Here is a 12,352-nt window from a genome sequence, read left to right as displayed (position 1 = left end):
TGTCAAGTAACTATTTACATTTAGCAGAAGCATTAATACTAAGAACAGAATATTATGTTTGCTGGTATTCAAGTCACAAAACATAAGGCACATGTTGAGTGGAGGTGGAAAAAACTCAGTGCACCACTTCTGGGACTATCTCGAGATTACGAGGCCAGAACTAACTTGCTGACTGTGTACATAAGTACTGATATACAAGACACTGTAAAATACACATGTCTAATTTAATGGGAAATCATCTCTTCACTGTGATAAGAGATGAGGTGAATCAGATAAATCCAACCTATAACACTGCAACCAAGAGCTGTTAAGAACTTACTATGTGCCAAGCATGATTACATTTTACATGTACTAATATATTTAAGCCTCATAACAACCTATGAGGCCTGTACTATTACATCTTCATTTTAAAGATTAGGAAACTAAGGTATGTGGAGGTTGAATAACTTGCTCAAGGGCTGCATGGCTTGGGTGTGTGGCTAATCAGGTTTCACCAGGTTTCAACAGTAGGTAATCTAACTCCAGAACTGGCTTTTTAACCATATACTACAAAAGTGTCACAAGATCTCTACTGAATGTTTCTGTTAATTCAGATGGTACTATATTATTTATTTCTAGCTCCATATTTTAAGTTATAAAAGGCAAGCACTGTTCAAACTGATCTCTATGAATATTGAGAAAAATATGTTAAACTTGGGTATTATAAATAACTAGCCTATGAATTTAATAACTATTAAAAGCTATCATGCACTAAGCACCTTTCACATACCAGACTATATTAAGCCCTTTATAAAGTGACTCTGCCAAATTACAGATACACAATTTGTCATAGATACACAATTTATTCCTTACTCTGTGCCAAGCACTTGACGTTGAGATTTCAGTTTATTTCTCTGTGGACCCAACCTCTTCCCATTGTATCCATGGTAGTAAAATGAGTGGAAGGGGAATAATGTAAAAATAGCATCTTCAGGTATTTAAAATATTACTTAAAAATTCACTATGTCTGATATTTAAGATCTGTACATGACTGCTAAAATTGTATAGTTCACCGATACATGTAATTAAAATAATTTAAATCACTTAAAAATACAGTGTGGGTGAGGGACAAATGATATATTTATTAACTGTCACAAATCTTCACAAAAATTTTAAATAGTATTTTTCATTTTAAAATATTATTATCATTTAAGAAGCTAAGGTACTGCTAAAAATCAGGTGAGGCAGAAAAAAAGATGTGAGATAGGGGAAGGGTGGAGGTGGCGGTTTTTGTATAAGGTGATTTTCCATTTATAAAACAGAGAATAGGGTATTCTGGTTAAGTAAATAATACATTAGTTAAGAATATCAGAAGCAGTAATAACATTTTAAAGAACACTGTGTTTTGACACCACCTGTCACCAAATAACTTGAGACCCTGAAAAAGAATTCTCACTTCATTTACTAGACTATTGCAAAGGTCCCTTACACAAGAGGATCTCGGGGATGCTGCAAGTTTTGCAACCCGACCAACACCACCACCAAACGACTATCGCAACGCAGCGAGTAGTAATCTTTTTGCTGGTGGAGGGCCTTGCCTTCAATTTTTAAAAACACAATATCTGTGAAGCACAATAATGCTAACCACAAAAAAACGAGGTATGCCTGTATTCTAAAACATGCATTAACTATGACTCACATCCCAAAGCCAGCCCACCACCTTTCTGTACAGCTCATGAGTTTCCGAACAGTTTTACAGCTGAACATTTGCAATCAGTTTGATAAGGAACACCAACTTCAAAGCCCAATGAAGAGTAATGTTATTCTCCCTAAAAGAATTCCATTCTTCTCATCAGTAGACCGGAATTACAAAATTTATACTCTACTACTTTAAATTTCACAATAAAAATTGGTATGTAATTACCTACATAATATCTTTGATTTTTCCTCTTGGCCTCAAAGCCCTTTACAGAAAAGGTTTGCTGACCTTTGCTCTAAAACACTAGGTTCAAAGAATCCTATAGACTCTGTGAACCATTTTATTCTATGATTCCATTATTTTTTACAAATCCATATTTAAATAGTCTAATAAAACATATCCAACACAAGCCATATTGAATGTAATGTTTCTTTGCTAATTCTGATAAACTATATAATTTATTTATTGAGATGTTTTAAAGTACTCCTAACTCACTGAGTTTTACTATTTTTTTTTCATTTATAGCCGATAGTAAAAGAATTTTTAATGTTTTGGCAAAATCTTTAAAGGTTACAAAACAATCAGTTTTTCCCACTGATTAACATAGCTAGCATGCTTTTAGCTTGCAGAGTTATCTTTATGTTCCCACAAAATGCTTATATTTTTGTAGTCCCATGAAAACTGCCTGTATTCATTTTAATATATTTCCTTTCAAAGTCATTCAAGGCCATTTAAACAAAATGACACTATCACTAAAAAAGTAATCCAGATTAAAAGAACAAAGGGCAAAGGGAGGAAGATAGAGCGAGTAAGTATCAAAATACTGAAAGTCACAATATTATAAAGGACAGTATTTTAACACAAGTTGAAATGTTTACAGAATATGCAATACTACTTTATACGGGTGCAGCAATATAGAGTTTAAAACACTTTCCCACATACTACCTAATTTTATCCTCAAAGGACAATTCCTTGTTTTATAGATGAGTATGTATCAGATTAAATAATGACTTCAAGGTCAGACAGCTGGCAAGCAGTGATCCAGAAACTAGTTTCTCTAGTCTTAGTGTATTACACGCTACACATTGTGCTATATTTAAGTAATCTTCTATTAAATGATGCAATTGAACTGAAAATGTCATTGTGCAATTATCAGGGTTAAGTTATTATAGAACTGCAGCCCCAGGACCAACAGCATCGCCAGGCCCCGCACCAGACGTAATCAGAAACTGAGTGTAGAGAGTCCCCCAATCTGTGCTTTAACAAGGCTTCAAGCAGATTCTGATAAACTACAAACAAGTTTAAGAATCATTGCCATTAAATGGTTAAAAGAAACAGGGGGAACACAGTTGGGTTTCAGCAACTGTCCATACCATTTATTGTACCTCTAAGACTTTTCGGACTATTATTTGAGCCTGGACTAGGAAGGAATTCTCTCTCAGTTTTCTTAACATGTAATGAATGACCAGTAACACAGTCTTTAAGAAAACTGTCTATTTTAATGAGTTAAGACTTAAAAATAGTTTGCTTCAGATTGGCCTTCAAACAGTAGAATCAAGAAGTAATTAATTCTTACTTATTAAAGCAAAAAAACTGGGAAGAAAAAATAATTAGTTTCAAATTAAGAAGAAGCATATTCGAACTAAAAACCATAGTGCTTAATTGTGAAATTCTTTTCTGTTAAAGTTAGAATCATGACAAGGATAACTATAAACGGCACAATATTTTTGATATTGCTTTGGGAACACTATACAATGCAAATATACAATATTGAATGTGATAAGAAAAAACAACACTCTTGAACTGAAGATAAAAATCAGATGCTGGATTCCAGGCTATGTAGGTTTTTTTTAACTGTATAGTCATAGCCCTCGAAAAAAACTATTAATGAAACTCAGGAATTATTTTCTCTGGTCATTAACTCCCCCTATCCCTTCAAAACTATTAAAAAAACCGATTTTTTTTAAAGTCTTAGAAGCACAACTACTATATTATATAGAGACGGAAAGATTAAAATTGGAGAAAATGGGTCACTGTTAAGATTTTAAAATATTTTCAAAATAAACACATTTTATTCCTTTTAAGTACATTAAATAACTAGAAATAAGTCAACACAGTTGATAAGGCACAGGACTTGTTTAATAAACAGAGAAAGAATGATTTTAAAAAAATAACTGATTGTACTAAGTTATATACCTGATTTCCTCAGCACATTAAACATTCCCTCATTATTTTTACTATCAACTTGCTTAGTAGCTTTCTTTTCCCCCACTGATGGTACAAATATAAACTTAAAATACACAGATTCAACAAATTCTGTTATCCATATCCTATGGATGATTAATCTCTCTCACGACATCATTTTGTTTCATATTACAGTTTGCAGAGCAACCACATTTACTCAGTGCAAACTTAACTGGAAACCTAGGACCTTAAAGTCAAAGGAATAGTTTCCAATAAACGCATTAGAATTTACAGATCCTAAGTGTTATCTCCTTTAAAACAGTAACTATGGGAGGCTATGCATCGATTATCACAATGCTACCAGTATTCAAAGTATTTGTGGAATTCACTGTTTGCAGTTCTTTTCTGACCACTTCCTTCTATTAAATGAACAGTTTCACAGCAGGGGAAAAAAAAAAACTCTAGAAAAAGAAATCATATTCTAACCACCAACTAATCACAAGTGGCTTGGAGCCAAGTGTGAAGAATGGCATGTGACTACAAAAGTTCTCAACTTCAGTGCTTCTGTGAACCAGCTCAAACTGTGTTCATGTAAGCAACAGTCTAGAAAAACAACACGACTCTCATTAGAGTCTCAAAGAAGCTTGTAACCTAAACTATAAAGATGATACAGGATCGATTAAGAACAGCAATGTGAATCAATTACGACTATACATGTGAAAGAAATTTTCAACTCGACATTTATAAAATGTTGTATAAATGTAAGGGATTACTTTGAAAGACAACATTCTTTAGGATGTATATATTCTGCTAGGTTTATTTTTTCAAATCCAATCATGTTACTCTAGAATAGCATTTCATATAGTTAAAGATTAAATAAAAATACAGGAGTTAATATACTAATCAAAGGAGGAGATCATGGCTTGACTAAAGCTATGACAACAGGGATAAGTAAATATAAATTCCATGGACATCTGGGAGGGAAAAGCATGAAAATTCTCATATCTAGGGGAAGGGGAGAAGGTGCTAGCAAGAAGAGAAAATCTGGCTTGAATAACTGGATAACGGAGGTACCACTAACTTAGACACAAAATGTAGTTTTTCACTGAGCAAGTGTAGGCTAGAAAGGCAAGGTGTTAAGAAGAGGTAAGTTTTGGCCATGATTTATTTTAAGTGACTAGGATGTTCAAGCGGCACTAGTCAGCAGACACTAAGACATATAAATTTGAAGACTGTGACACAGTGTAGCAGACTTTATTTTCTAAAATGGTCATCTCCCATTCCACGTGTCCTTCTGCAAAGTGACCTTGCCAAAACTCCAACAAAAGATAGAATCTAATTCCCCTCCTCTTGAATCTGGGCTGTCCTCAGAGATTCATCATAACCAACAGAATGCAGTGGAAGTGACAGTGGACAGCTGCCAAGGCTAGGCCAGAAAGGGACAAGGAGCTCCTGTCCAATTCTCCTGGAATGCTAGGTCTCCAGACGCCCACTCTCAGGACTCAAGGCCCTGATGTGAGCAGCACAAGCCACATGGAGGTCACATGTTAGTAGTGGTCAACAATTCCAGCTAAGCCCAGCTTTCAAGTCGTCATGGCCCAGGCGCCAGACATGTGATTGAAGAGGCCTCCAGAGAGGATTCCGGCCCCAGCCATTCACATTTCCCCCAGTCAGGAGTCTTCCCGGCTGCGGCCCTGGCCGCTGTGGAGCAGCAACATGCGCTGTCCGAATTCCTGATGGGCACAAGGTCTGGAAGCATAATAAAACCGTCACTGTTGCGCCACAAACTCGTATGTGGTTTATTATGCAGCAACAGATAACTGGAACAGAAAGAGTTAAAGGGGATTAAGGAGATTGGGTTTTGAAGTAACTCCCTGGCCGAAGGGGGAGAGGGCTAACTGGAAAGCACACCAGCACTTCCAGGAGCACGGAAAGTTCTGATGTCCTCTGAGAACTTGGGTAAGGAACCCCGATGGTTAAGAGGTACGGTGCTTAATAAAACGCAGCCAGGACTTGTTCCCCAAACCAACCCCCTGTAACATACTTATCAGCCTCAAAATGTGGAGGTCCTCTGCAAAATTAGTTTGCAAAATTATGACTAAAGCATAAACAACTTATTTCTACTAAAGCGGAAATTCAATTTAAAACAAAATACAATTTTAAGTTGCATTTTAGTGCCCAGATAAACACCCATAAAACATGTAACTTTTCCTTATGCTGCCACTATCACTGCCTCTACCTCCCTTCTCTTACTTTATAGAAGCAAAAAGATGGAACAAATATTAAACTGAGATCAACTATGAGTTACTTGTACAGCAAATATTCACTAATGTGAATTAAGGAATGTCCCCAGGTACTTAAATGATTCAGAGCTGATGAGAAAGTATGTCAGTTCTTATATTCTTAAAAACTTCAAAAATTTTGGAAAAGGTAGGTGTAATGTAAACTAACACATGCTTCAACACTAGGGTGAAGGTTAATTTAATATTTGTATGCTGTAAGGTTTTATTTGCATGGTATACAGTAAAAAAAAATTGTGATTGTTACTAATGCAATACTTAGTATTAGTTTACATGCTTAGAAAGTTTGTTAATTATGTATTTGTAACTGCTTTCCCCTGAGCTAAAATCGATTTTACTTTACAGCGTTCTATACAAGGAAATAAGCATCATAAACTAAACTATGAAAATTTTCCCTCAAGTGAATGTACTTTATATGTACTTTTGGTAGAATCCATTACTTCCAAAATTACTGGCAAACACAGTGCTGATTAATTTTTTACTAAGCCAAAAAAAATAAATAAAAATAAAACCACAAGCATGTATGATGGAAAAAGTTGAGCAGTCCTTTCAGAGCACCAATTTTCCTGCTGAATTTCAAATAAATTTTTTCTTGTCACAGTCAGGCCTAAATTGGCCTGGCTATTTTCTGAAATATGAAAGGGAGAGGAATAGATTTTCACTCAAAAGCCAATATTCCTGCTCCCCCCAAAGCCAGCAGATCCCCTTTTTATAACGTGGTTCTAGAGTATGTATCAAAAAGCAGTGCAAAACTCTGAATACAATAATTCTGTTGTTATTGCCCTCCATGGTTTGGGTATCAGTGGAACTTTCAGAATAAAGGTGAAAAGTGAAGTTTCTACCATAAAACAACTAAAAGCCAACTAACAAGGAATAACTGCATTCATATGAAAATTTGACATATGAACCACAGGCAGTTGTTATGAATAACTCAAATCTAGAATATCCAATTTTACATTAAAAATTCTTTTAATTAGTTGTAAGAGAAAGGCGCTGTGCAATTTTTTAACTTAAACATGGACCTCTGGCCAAAGATAATGTGTAATTTAAGTTCTTTAACGTGTTAAATAATTCTGCCATGATAAATATTTAAAGCTAGGAATAAAAAATTTTAATGGACTGAAACTGTTTCTTGAACGTTTAGTATATCGATATTGAGATCCTTGACAAACATTTTCTAAGGTGACAAAAATTGTTAAGGAGCTCACCAAAATCACATAAATAGGAACGAGTCTAATAAACAACAAAAATATCTTATTTGTGAAGCACTGCACGAAATAGTTTTACATACACCTTATTAATTCTTAGAACAGCAGACATACTGACATGCCCATTTTACAGATTAAAGAACCCGAAGTGATTCACTGAAGATGACAAGTCAGGTATGAAATGATTTAAGTGTAATTTTGGTAAGAAATAACCGTAAATCAAATGGCTGAATTTCTTGACTTATTAATTTAAAAGAATGTTAATTTTAAAATGATGTTTTGTAATTAGTTTCCCCATGTGCTCATAAAAGTTCTAACAAAAAAGAAAACCGCTGTGCTGCCTATTAATTCAGAAACAAGGAATACTGCTGTTTTGAAAACCAAAACTAGAAATGTGATTTGAATAGTGACTGTTTCAAGTCAATAATTTTCTCTTCTATTCAGGACTTTTATGGATAAACTATTTTTAAATAAACTAAAAACCTCAACAGGATTCTAACCACGTGCCTGCCTAATACTACTAAAGAATTAAATACAGGTAAACCAAATATCAGGAAAACTAAGTGAAAATAAGCATTTAAAGAAATAATGAATCATGAAAATGATCCTTTAATAGAACTTGATATTTAGATAGAAAAGAATGCACTGGCTATTCACTATCAACAACCTGCAGTGACTACAGTGCAAATCAACAAGAATGGAGTTACTGTCCTAAAGTGTTAACTGCTACTGGTAAGTAAACAACCAGACAGTTCATAGATTCTGCTCAATATAAGATACAGAGAAGCAGAAGCTACAGAGTCATGGAAAGAATACTGCACTATAAGGTCAGTGCCCTCGGTACTATTTCAGGCTTGAATGCACAAGCAACACAGTAGAAACAGAGTTAAAGGTTCCCAAATGAGTCAAACCTCGAAGTGTGCTGCTCTATCTGACCTTTCTAAAACTCAGTTAACAGATTTTTCTAATGGAGATAATAGTTTCCAATTGTCTGCTTCATAAGAATATTAGGAGCATCAAAGAGGTGTTTTAAGTACTTGATTTGGGACTAAATTTAACTGTTTTTTGTTTTTAGAGAAAAGTCTTAAATATGAAAAAGTACAAACAACAATATGATAAATACCCAATAAGCAACCAGCCAAACATGACTTTATGAAAACATTTCACAAATGTATAGTTCTTTCCAATTACAAGTAAGAGCCTTCTAGAATAACTAAAAGTTTGGAATAGTCAAAGAACTTAAATTTGAGATAGAGGTATAGTCAAGTCAAAGCCTCCACTTAAAGTAGGCACATAGGGAAATTTTTAAAATGATATATATGTATATATATTTATTTGTAAATGCATGAAACCTCTCTGAAATAATTTGCTAGAAACAGTGTTAGACTAAAGGGGAAAAATATAAGTGAACAGGTAACAAGAAACCTTATTTTTCATCCTTCACATATCATTTTGTACTTTTTGAATTTCATATCAGTACATTTTAATTATTTTGAGAAATTGAGAAATTAAGGGAAAAAAGGCAATAAAGATCCTCGTGAATATTTTTATGTTTGGTTCAATATTCAAGGCTGGGAACTACTTGTCTATTACTTCTATATCAATATTACTTTCAAATTTCAATATTTAAGATATAAAAATCCAATAAAAAATGTAGAAATAATACATTCGAGTCTATTCTTCCCTATAAAAGCTCTCGTTTTAAAATAAAAATGAAGGGAAAATGATTTGACCTCTAAACATTTAAATTATAGAAAATTTTCCAGTAATGTTTCTAGTCTATGAGTTATGCTTCTAACAGTCACAAATGCAAAGACTTCTTATATTATTAGTACATTTATGATATTTTATCAGAAGGTGCTACCAGTAATTATATGCACATAAATAAAATTATCTTTCTAAAGAATCTCAAAAGTATAGACCAGCAAATTTTTATATTTATACATTTTTATTAAAAAAATATAAGAAATAATAGATGCAGCATTGAACATTTTGAAGTTAAACACCAAATTTTCTTACAGTCCGGCATACAAGTGATTAAACTACAGACCCTGAAGAATGACTTTTAATCAAGATTTACACCATCACAAACACATATGAAAATACCAAATTTGCATTTCTCAAAATTGTATGTCAAAACTTGTTAAACACACACACAACCCACACTTACAATTTTAATCTCCAGGACACGATCAAGTCCACCTTTTCATGAGGCTTGACACTTAACAAAGTTGCAATACTAAGGTACAAAGTCAAATGCTTTATTCTGTCCTTCCAAAATACATTCTAGAGTTTGAAAACATTTTCGAATCTCTTAACTGAACAAACTTGCATACTGATACCACGCTTCTTGTAGCATCATTTTCAAAAGCGAGATAAAACAAGTTATACACATGAATATTGTCAGGCTTTAATACAGTTCTATTGTCCAAAAGAATAGTTTCACTGTAGAAATCAGCTTCAATATATCTATTAGTTTTGAGTGAGAGTTCCTCAATCTCTATTCCCTCCATTAACTATCATTTCCCCGTGAGACAGCACAGAGAAATACAGACATACAGAATCCCTGCCAGCCACCTCACCACACACACGTACAGTCTAGGTTAGGTCCCCAGCTACACAATTCAATAGTGCACTCATTTCCTTAGTTGCACTGTTCACGTATCTAATTATCTGTTCTGCATTTCCTACCAGATTATAAACTACATAAGAAAAAAGTCTATATCAGTTTCATGGACCGACGGATATCACACGTTGCACATAATAACATCTAATATTTACTGAGCAGTTACCAACTGCCAGGTACTACTGTGAGTGCTTTAAAATATCTTATTAGATACTCTGGCAACTTTGGGATCAATGCCATTATTGTTCTGACTACACATATAAGAAAACAGATATCTAAGTGACACACCCAAGGTCGCACCCTTAATAATAGGGCCAATGTCATTAAAATTGCATCACTATACCGATAGTGGACACTCAATAAATGACTGTTGAATGAATGATAAAAAAAAAAAAAAAAGAGGACATGTTATATATGAAAATAATTTTTTAAATCCAAGATATTTTCAGGCCACTGATATTTTCAGGCCTTAAAGAATTATAAAGTTCATAAATACGTCTATAGCAAATAATTTGCCTCACAAAGAGAAAACAAAGCTGACATGTTCCTAGGCTGTGGCTAACCTCAATTGTTAGCCAAGTGACTCAATTCCTCAGACCAGCTTTGAAAAGCAGTACACCTTTGATTTAAATTCATGCCTTATAAAAATTATAAATTACTATATTCATAGCAGAAGCTCAATAGTCCAAACTGTAAATTTTAAGTCCACCAATGTCAAGATTTCTCTACTTCTTAAAATAATTAAACACTAAATTTCAAGGAAGAAAATACAATTAGCATAAGGGAATGATAGAATGGGAAGTATTAAGTAATACATCATCAGGAAAGCCCTACAACGAAAGTGGTATCAGAGCTAAACTTTGTACTTCCCTAAATTATTTTTGTCCTTCAAAGTACTGAAAAATAAAGTACAAGGTAATGACCAACAGCAGGAGAGAAGAGCTGAATGCACATGGGGTGTTGTTGTCAGAAAAGATATAAACCCCTCAATAAATGAGAAGACAAAAACCTGATCAAAAAACGGGGCAAGAGATTTGAACAGACATGATTCCAAACAAGATACGAGTGGGTAATAGGCACATGAAAAGATGCTCAATATCATTAGTCTATGGAAATGCCAATCAAAACCATGAGATGCCACTTCGCAGCCCTGGAATGGCTATTACACATTACAGAGATCGACAGCATCAAATGTTGGTGAGGACAGGGAGAAACGGGAACCCTCACACATGGCTGCTGAAAGGAAGTAAAATGCTGTAGCCACTTCAGACAAAAGTTGGAAATTTTTTAAAAAGTTAAACAAATTTGCCATATAACTCAGCAATTGCATTCTTAGGTACCTATTCAAAGAAATGAAAACATGTCCACACAAAGACCTGCATGTAAATGCTGAAAGCAGCATTATTAATAATCACCAAAAATTAGAAACAATCTATAAATGTCCACCAATAGATGAATGGATAAACACAACATCAATGCCATACAATGGAATGCTGTTCAGCAACAAAACAGGACTAAATATTGATAAATGGTAGAACAGGGATAAAACTCAAAAATGTTATGCTAAAAAAAGTATTATACACAAGAACTATATACTGTACAATCCAATCTATATGAAATGTCCAGAAAAGTCCAATCTGTAGAAGGTAGATAAGCAGTTGCCAGGGTAGGGGTGGGGATTAAGAGTTAATAGGTATGATATGTAAAATATGCCTCGATAAAGTTGTAGAAAATCAAAAATGACACATAACCTGATTGGAATAAGGACTTGTAACAGCGAGTAGGGAATAAATGACATTTCATGTATATTCTATAACTGAATAGCTCGGCTAAAAATGTAAAAGCCTGTAAGCACAGAAAAAAAACAAAAGGCCCATAACTACGAAATATTATGCACGCTCCAGTATCAGGTGACAAATTTTTGTTCTTCAAAAATTACTCCCCTCAGAAACAACAGTTATCTTGTACCTGAGTCTTCATTAAGTCTCCCACTTAACAATGCACTCTTTTAACAGCTTTTAAAAACTTTATTATGAAAAACTCCAAACATTCAAAAGTAGAGAATGTGAATCCCCACGTCCCACTACCCACCTCCGACAATTAATTTGTTCCATCTCCACCCTCATCAGCTTCATGCTCTCATTTCCCAATGAAGTCAATAAAGCAAAATTCAGGCACTTGATTCAATTTATAAAAATTTCACTACTAAATTACCTTTTAAACTTCTTTTAAAAATTTATAAAACACATCACTTTAGAAAATACAAAAATGTATAAAGGAAAAAGAAAACACCGACCATAAACCCATCATATAGAAATAACTCCAGTTAACATTGAAATATATTTTTTTCCTACGC

At 33.9% G+C, this 12,352-nt stretch overlaps 1 protein-coding gene across 9 annotated transcripts in view; it reads right to left on the bottom strand.

Moving 5' to 3' along the window:
• Positions 1 to 12,352, bottom strand: part of ARFGEF1 (ADP ribosylation factor guanine nucleotide exchange factor 1) — a 96,596-nt gene that overhangs the window by 67,705 nt on the left and 16,539 nt on the right. The gene's annotated exons all lie outside the window — the stretch shown is intronic.

Source organism: Rousettus aegyptiacus, unplaced genomic scaffold (assembly GCF_014176215.1).
Source record: "Rousettus aegyptiacus isolate mRouAeg1 unplaced genomic scaffold, mRouAeg1.p scaffold_m13_p_15, whole genome shotgun sequence".
Taxonomy (NCBI): domain Eukaryota; kingdom Metazoa; phylum Chordata; class Mammalia; order Chiroptera; family Pteropodidae; genus Rousettus; species Rousettus aegyptiacus.
The sequence above is the reverse complement of the archived record's forward strand: the minus strand, read 5'-3'. Positions and strand labels throughout refer to the sequence as shown.